This window comes from Dreissena polymorpha, chromosome 6, assembly GCF_020536995.1.
Source record: "Dreissena polymorpha isolate Duluth1 chromosome 6, UMN_Dpol_1.0, whole genome shotgun sequence".
Taxonomy (NCBI): domain Eukaryota; kingdom Metazoa; phylum Mollusca; class Bivalvia; order Myida; family Dreissenidae; genus Dreissena; species Dreissena polymorpha.
This window is the reverse complement of record NC_068360.1, coordinates 22,798,689-22,808,192: the sequence shown is the minus strand read 5'-3', so window position 1 is coordinate 22,808,192 and position 9,504 is coordinate 22,798,689. Positions and strand designations below refer to the sequence as shown.

The 9,504-nt window shown below is 35.2% G+C and overlaps 1 long non-coding RNA gene across 1 annotated transcript; it reads right to left on the bottom strand.

Annotated features, from left to right (window-relative positions):
- Positions 1-894: 894 nt before the first annotated feature.
- Positions 895-9,078, bottom strand: LOC127833217 (uncharacterized). Its single transcript, XR_008027260.1, has 4 exons — positions 8,947-9,078; positions 3,809-4,043; positions 1,224-1,327; positions 895-982 (listed from the first exon to the last, which is right to left on the bottom strand). It is a non-coding gene; the product is annotated as an uncharacterized LOC127833217 (long non-coding RNA).
- Between the last annotated feature and the right edge of the window lie 426 nt (positions 9,079-9,504).

Here is a 9,504-nt window from a genome sequence, read left to right as displayed (position 1 = left end):
TACATGTAACAACATTAGATAAGAAAACAGATTGAGACACATACATTAATTTTAAAATGTAAACATTGTGACTGTCACTGTCATTCAACTTGTGCATGTGAGATTGATCAACCAGTTCCAAAATAATAGAACTAGCTGGATGTATATGTAAACCTATTTTCAACATGTTTCACACCAAAGAATACCTTGCTTCATGCTGTTTTGCACCCCCATATGTCTTATTCCAGCATTTCAGACTGCCTGTGCTGGGCAATGTATTCAAACTACTTGTCCCAAGTTCCAACATCAGCGACTGCATATGGCAAACTCGTCCTGAAGATTTGAACATTGAACTATTAAGGGACATAGAAAATTAGAATTTATACAAATGACCAAATGTTCATCAGTATTGTGTGAATAAAAATTGATATCCAATCTTACTGACCCCAAATAAGGACAGTGTGAACTTATACTCAGATCAGTGTAACCTACAAATGGGAACATGTAGAAACACAATGAAAATAATGACATATATATTCATATTTGTTAACAGAATTAAAACTGTACACATTCTATTCTATTTGATAAAGGTAATTTAGGACAAAACAACAAAGCAAACCATCAGTATTTTTGGTTTCAAGTAATCATTCATATATGTATCAGTAGTCAGCACTCAGAACAAAATTGTGCTTGAAGTCCACAGGCAAACAAAAATCAACATTAATCATTTTTAATTTTACTGCTGCTTTTCTTGATTACAATTATACATTTAGTTGTTAGTAAATATAAATTCCTTCTTCATTTAAATCTAATTTGTGAATGTGGGTTTTATGGACAAATTCCCTGTCAACTGAACCAGCCTGAGGTACATGACATCTTTAAAAAAGAAAGGTCTCACAGAAAAGAATACCTTGATCCATGTAGTTTTGAACTCCATGCCTCAGTTCTGGATCTAAGCCATCTGGTTCAACATCTTAGTCATGGACACTGCAGTCATCAAGAACTGTATAATATAAAAAGTAATATCTAATCTAATTAGGACAGTGTAAAGTCAAACTGAGGACAGTATAACATTCGAATAGGGACGTGCAGCAATGCAATGAGGTGTAGTTCTATGTGGCCCATCCTGTTTAATTGAAGTGAATTTGTGAAAAACGGCCATTCTCACAGAAGGAAAAAGCCCTGATTCAGCTATCTATGATGTATGTTGTTTTATCACCATGATCCATACAAATTATTTATACCTCAAAGTCCTCACTTCTTTGAATATTGCAGACTGCCTGAGCTGGGTAATGTAGTCAAGTGGCTTTTCCCAAGCTCCAACATCAGTGTATAAATCAAACCTGTCCTGAAGATTTAAACATTTATTATTAAAACACATACAAATACCGGTACTAATTAAATCTCATAAACTCAATGAAAAGGTCGAAAACTGTATAGATGTACAATTAGTCAATTATGTTGTAAAAGCTTGCATAGTGAGTACTGTGTAGTGACTTGCATAGTATGTACTGGCTTGCATAGTGTGTACTGGGTAGTGACTTGTATTGTGTGTACTGGCTTGTTGCATAGTGAGTACTGGGTAGTGACTTGTATAGTGTGTACTGGCTTGTTGCATTGTGAGTACTGTGTAGTGACTTGCATAGTGTGTACTGACTTGCATAGTGTGTACTGTGTAGTGACTTGCATGTAGAGTGTGTGTACAAACACTCATGCCACTAAAGCCTGTATTGTCATGAGTTATCACTTTGGGATTTTGAAAATCATTTTGATTTTTAAGCTATTGTATGCACTATGGGATAATGCAAATTGGTGTTTTTTATTATTTTTTATTATCGGGACCAGTATATTCAGTATCAGACAAGTAGGTCCTGTGGACCATCCTCTCCCATCAGTTAAGTTCAATCCCTGTGCTAGATCATTCTGTGGACAGATTTACTAATGGCAAAGACGATCATTATGTGTCCTGCATCAAGATATCAGGGGAATAAAAAACTCTGTATAAATAAAACTGTAACTTTTAATGACTTAACTTTGTTTGCTACCTATCAATATACATGTATGTAACATAGTAGCAAATATGACATAACAACTTAAATTTCTTTCTCACAAAATGACTTGAAGACTTTGATCACTTTATAACTTCAATGTATTGTAGTTACATGTGGTTCAGGTTCAGATAATCAATACTTTACTTATGAAGTTTTGCTTAAGTGGTATCTCTATAAAACATTCAACAGGGTATATCTTTTGCTGTAATTCAAAAGTATTAGAAGATCCTTGAAATGACTGCCAAAATAAATGAAATAATGTTATGTACACATACTTTCCTATCAAAAAGTATCGATTGACCAATGGAAAACTGTTGCTATCTTCTCCAGTTCTTGTCTATTATCTCGATCTTCTATGTAATCGAGAATTGTTAACGTTTGCGTGTGACAGTATTACTCATTGCCATTTTTGCGATGTATTTGGTGTACAGAGACAGAATGACCAGTAGCGAAATTTAACGGTTTATATACCAGTATACTGCCATTATTACCTTTGCAGTGACACTAATTAGTTCTTTCTTAAGTGCTAAAAACAACCCCAGATGTGTGCAAACAACACTGTCACTAATCTACTGTTTTCACGCTTCACTGCGTGCCATAGTAGGCCGCAAAATATAGGGTGTTACTAGCTAGAACCGATTTTCTGCTTAAGTTAGCAAATTCTCAGATTAAAACATGTCATTTAGTTTTCATGCTTGTCGGATTTTCGGAAGCCATAGCTGAAGCGTGATATATCGGTCAGCGCGATATACTGGTCTGCGATATATCGGCGTTGCAGTGTACTTTAAACAATCTTGGTAGAGTTCCACCAGACAATGTTTCATGCCAAATATCTAAGCCTTAGACCTTGCAGTTTTTTAGATTTTTTTCCTTTCGGTTGGCATGGCAACCAGATGTATGCATGGTGAGAGGGGGGTATAATGTGGGTTGGGGTAATTTATTAGATGATGTTTAAAAGAAAAATGGGGGGGGGGGAGGTTGGGGTGCGGAAGGGATTCTGGGTAGGGGCGTGGGGTACTGTTTGGGTGGAATCCATTGTGGTATTCAGGTAAGTGTTGTTTTGTCAAAGTAATAATAAAATGTGATCATTTATAAAGAAGTAATGGCAATTTAATCAAAATGTTCCATTATCTAAGTGTAACAGGGGCCATAATTATGTAAAAATGCTTGATACAGTGGTCTGCTCTTGTTTATAGGTTGGGGTCATGTTGGTAAACAAGTATGCAACATATAAAAGCAATATGTCAAAGGATATAGGAAATATTTGGGGTAGTACGCAAACTTTAACATAGATTTATCAATAATATGCATATTCTAAGTATAAAAGGGGCAATAGTTATGACAAAATGCTTGAAAGAGTTGTCTGCTCTTGTTTATAGGTTGGGGTGCTGTTGGTAAACAAGTATGCAAAATATGAAAGCAATATGTCAAGGGACAATGAACATAAATGGGGTAGAACGAAAACTTTAACATTTGCTGCATATTCTAAGTGGAAAAGGGGCCATAATTATGACAAAATGCTTGATAGAGTTGTCTGCTCTTGTTTATACATGTAGGTTGGGATCATGTTGGTAAACAAGTATGCAAAATATAAAAGCAATATGTCAAGGGACAAAGAAAATACCGGTATTTGGGGTAGTACGAAAACTTAAACATTTGCATGCAAACGCAGACGCTAACGCCGGGTTGAGTAGGATAGCTCTACTATATATATTTCATATATAATAGTCGAGCTAAAAAGGGCCATTTAGAGGAAACATTTCTTTATAAATAAGTACCTTTTGCCCCCATGGATATGGTTCTGCACCATAATTATACGCAACTTCTTCTCTGCACGAGAGATGACGCTGGCACAGTCAACTGTAGCATCTGACCAGTGGCAGAATGTCACGGAGGGCAACGAAATATAAGCTTGATAGACCCTCCTCCTCAAAGCACTGCACTTTGCAAATGCCGTGGGTGGAGTCATTTACAAGCCTTCCAAAACTGCCATTTTCTGTAGTTCCATCAAACCTAATTGAAAGAGAAATAAACAATAAAACTTATTAGGATTTGTAAAAGTTAATCAATATATATATATTTAACCATATAATATATAAAATATAGATAAATATTTAATATTTATATGCAAGTCACTACAGTGGCACATACACTATGTAATTCATGAAATTGGCAAACACACTAGGCATGTCACTACCAGTCTCAGCCAAACATGGCCGGACCGTCGGACATGTCCTGTAAAATTCTGTAAGGTTTGGCTTGTCGGTCCTGTAAATTTACTGGACCGAATTTTCGTAAAAAAAGAGAACAATTTGTTAGTTTGTATTATTGTATAGCTTCGTTTACTTCTCTGAAAGTTTTCAGAGCTGCAAAAAAGCGATAGTGTCTTTATACACCTGCTTTTCTGTGCCAATGCTCTTTCTGCTGACAGAATTTTCCAAGGGCACCTGATTGGTCCATTTTTGTGCATCTTACAAATGCCGGTCAGGACGGTCAAAATCCATGGCGGCCTAGTCGCTTAACAAGATAATCATAAATATAATCATTAAATGATACAGGTATCAATTTGTGTGGTTGTAAGAGCAAAAGTAATGTATAATAATGATCATTGTCATTCGAACCGTTATTATCTTGGCTGTCAATGTCCATGCATGCAAAAAAGCTCGTTTTCATTTATCGAAGCTGTCGTCGGATTAGGCCGTATTGACCAGACTCCTAACTGACATGCACTCTAAGCGAAGCCTAGGTAAACAAGTATCGGCTACTTTTGTTTTGGCAAATGTTCTTTTATCATAAACACCTTGATCCCATCAATGAAAAGTTATTTTACTTTTATATTCTGTAGCCGGTAGGTCTTAAAAAAGAGAAGGTCCTGTATTTTTTCCCATTTAACAGGACCTACTGTCATGTAAAAATATGCCTAGTTTGGATTTCACTGCAGTACACTGGCATAAAAAGTCTGGAAGTTACTACATTGGCATACAAACTATGCAAGTCACTTCAGTGGCACGCACACTATGTAAGTTATGAAATTGGCATAAACTCTAGGTGAGTCACTACACTGGCATACAAACTAAGTAAGTTACTTCATTGGCATACAAAGTATGCATGCAAGCCACAACAGTAGCACACACACTATGTAAGTCATGAAATTGGCATACAAACTATGCAAGTCACTACAGTGGCACACACTCTATAAAAGTCATGAAATTGGCACACACACTAGGCAAGTTACTATACTGCCATTACTGGCATAACACTATGAAAGAAACATTGGCATAAAAAATGCAAGTCACTACATTGGCAGACACACTAAGCATGTCATGACATTGACATACACACAAGGCAAGTCACTACACTGGCATGAAATGTATGTTAGTGACTACATTGGCATACAAAGTATGCAAGTCACTACAGTAGCACACATACCATGTAAGTCATGAAATTGGCATACAACTATGGAATTTACTACATTGGCATAAAAACTATGCAAGTCATTACAGTGGCAGACACACTATGCATGCCATGTAATTGGCATACACACTAGGCAAGTAACTACACTGGCATAAAATGTATGGAAGTTACTACATTGGCACAAAAACTATGCAAGTTAATACAGTGGCACACATACTATGTAAGTCATGAAATTGGCATACACACTAGGCAAGTCACTACACTGGCATACAACTATGGAAGTTTTAACAATGGTATAAAAACTATGCTAATCACTAAAACAGCAGACACACTATGCATGTCATGAAATTGACAAACACACCAGGCAAGTCACTACACTGGCATAATACTATGGAAGTTACAGCATTGGCATAAAAACTATGCAAGTCACTACAGTGGCAGACACACTATCCATGTCATGTAATTGGCATTCACACTAGGCAAGTTACTACATTTGTTCACTGGCATACATGTAAATGTATGAAAGTAACTACATTGGCATACAAACTATGCAAGTCACTACAGTGGCACACATACTATGTAAGTCATGAAATTGGCATACACACAAGGCAAGTCACTACACTGGCCTAAAATGTATGGAAGTTACTACATTGGCATACAATATGCAAGTCACTACAGTGGCACACACACTATGCAAGTCATGAAATTGGCATACACACTAGGCAAGTCACTACACTGGCATAAAACTATGGAAGTTACTACATTGGCATAAAAACTATGCAAGTCACTACCAGGGCCAAAACACCAACTTTGGGGAAAGGGCCACAGTCTTTTTTTTGAAAAAAAGACACAAATTTCTGGCTTGGGAAATGAAAAATACTGAGGTAGATTGGAAATTTTGAGAAAAATGCATGCTTTTAAAGAAATTTCTGTAGGGGAAAGGGCCCTTTTTTGTAATTGGCATACACACAAGGCAAGTCACTACACTGGCATGAAAACCATGGAAGTTACTACATTTACATAAAAACTATGCAAGTCACAACAGTGGCACACACACTATGTAATATAAAGAAGCGAAACTCCAGCTGCTGGAGCAGTATTGAATTTTCATTAAAAACAATTAGTTGGTCCTTTATTTAAGGCAAGTGACCGAATGCCTAAACAGTACAAAACAGCACAATAAAAACCAACATAAACACAAAATATGAATAAAGCTGGGGTCACCGCCTTGGAACGGTCAATGCAAAGCATTGGGGGTTTAAACCGGTTATAGAGCGCTCAACCTCACACTTGGCCCAACAATATTCATAATACATTTAAGTGTAAATAAAATTTAACGTCATAGCATTGTAACTCAAATCAAACAATAATAAAAGGGAATTTAACACATTCAATTTAATTACAATTGAATTACTCAATGGTATTGAAGATACCAGTGCAACAGAGTTACAACTTTTTGACGAACGATAAAATGAAACTACAAACAAGTGTCAACTACATTTCTTCTTTATAGAAAAAGATTTAAAAATATAGCGTCATTGAGTTAATAGTTCAGATAATCACCACGCAAATACAGGAAGAAGCAGCAATAATGGGTGTAAAAATTCCATATTACATTGCTAGGTTGTTTATGTGACTGCTAAACATTATATTAATAATAATTAAATAAAACAAGAGCACCGCCTTGCGGGTGCAGACCGCTCATCTATTTTCTTTTTAAAGGTGAAGGGACTCTCATTTTCAATCACAAAGGAGGGAGGGGTGGAGTGAAGAGGGGTGCATTGTGTGGGGGTGTGGACATTTATTACATTATCTTCCAAAAATGCCAAAAAAAGGAAAAAAAATCGGGAAGGGGGGGTGGGGTGGTGGATTCTTGGGTGCGATGGTTGGACGGTATTTCAAACATAAAATAATAAAAATAAATATTTGTGTTTTTTAACCGTTTAAAAAAAATTGGGGGGGGGGGGGTGAGGTGGGGGGGGGGTATAGTGTGAGGGTGTGGTGGTTATTTGTGAGATGATCTTAAAAAACAAAAAAAAATAGGGGGGGGGATTCGGGGGGGGGAGGGGCACGGGCGACGGTTTGGGTGGAGTCTATTGTGGTATGTCAGGTAAGAGTAGTTTTGTCAAAGTATCAATCAAATCTAATCATAAATAAAGAAGTTATGGCAATTTTAGCAAAATTTAATAATTTGACCTTGAAAGTCAAGGTCATTCAAAGGTCAAGGTAAAATTCAACTTGCCAGGTACAGTAACCTCATGATAGCATGAAAGTATTTGAAGTTTGAAAGCAATAACCTTGATACTTAAGAAGTAAAGTGGATCGAAACACAAAATTTAACCATATATTCAAAGTTACTAAGTAAAAAAAGGGCCATAATTCCATAAAAATGACATCCAGAGTTTGCAACTTGTCCTTTTACAAAAATTTTTTTCAAAAAATAGATGAGCTAAAAAGAAACGCCTATCAGAGAGAAAATATAAATAAAACTGAACGTTATAAACCCAATGACCTATGCATGTAGCTTACATGTACCCAGGAACAGAGAAAGAGTTATGACGTAATTAACAGGCGAAGATACAATGACGTGAAAAAAATCCAGGGGCGGTACCGTAAAGTAATAATAAAACTATTAATGGGGGGGCTACTGCAAAATTGTACTACTAATAAAACAAGTTTAGTTGATTAAATATTAAGAATCAAATATATAAATATAGTAATTCCATTAAAGCGACATTATTGGAATCAAACAGTATATAGGTGTTTTGACAACTGACGACAGAAATGATTTGATGTACGATTTGAGTCCAAAAGTAGTTTTAATGCAAATTTGTTCATACGACACAAAGACACAATTTTGTTCAACAGTAAAAAAATGCCCTAATAAAACAAGTTTAGTTGATTAAATATTAAGAATCAAATATATAAAAATAGTAATTCCATTAAAGCGACATTATTGGAATATATATATATATATATAAATATATATATATAAACCATTCAACTTGTTTAATTTTAAGGTACTAAATCAAATCTTACAGTACAATTTAAGTAAGACAATAAGTACAATTATTGAACATATAAATTTAAACTTAACATTCTTGAAAAGCTGTTGAATCTTTTTATTCCACAGTGTCTTTATATGATTTTAAAAACATGTTGAAGAATCACAGCAACAAAAGTTGATGAGCATAGTTAGTGCGTTAATTAATTAAAGTCTTTTAAGATTATGGCCCAAGGGCTCCCTGATGCTTAAAGCGCCTGTGGAAAAGCCTGATATCCCACCTAAACTTTGTTTAGGAGGGCATTATTTTTAAGTAACGATTACCATCACATAACAATAATTTTTGTAATATGATTATAACAGTATCAGAGTATGGTGTATGAATTTATAAATTTCTATGACAAAATAACATATTTTAATACACTACAGAAAAAGAACATGTTTGGCCATACTGGGTTTACAGAAAAAACATTATTTGTGTTAAAGATTTGTACATACCAACACTTTTTCCCCTTTGAATCGGAATTCAAACACATATGTGTCATTTCTAATCGGCTCCTTCCTTGTTAACATCCCTTCATATTTCAGAAAAATATCCCCTTTTTCGATGTGGGAATGTGTATGCACACATCTTCCTATAATTAAAGAACATGAAACATATTATTGTTATAATTACAATCTAGGGCAGGTGTTAATCACCCAAATTTGTGATGAAACCCTAGTCTGCTCATTTTGTGAATATAAGCACGTTATTTTCTCAAAATTGTAAAATTTTAGAAACAATATAAACATGGTTGAGAAATAGGCACAGTACTTTGACCATTATCTTTATGATAACACACACATGCATTTTTATTGAGCCCTGCAAGATAAAAGATCAAATACATGAAAATTTATACTCTTGAGTGTTCATTTATTTATTCCAGTTGAGAATGTTTAGCTCAGTATTGTTATAAAAAACACTTCTTTTTGGAATTGTGAAGTATTCTGAAATAGGCCTCTGTTTAATAAGGTGAAAACGCCTTTTAGGGGTATATGGTTTAAAGGAATTATCCC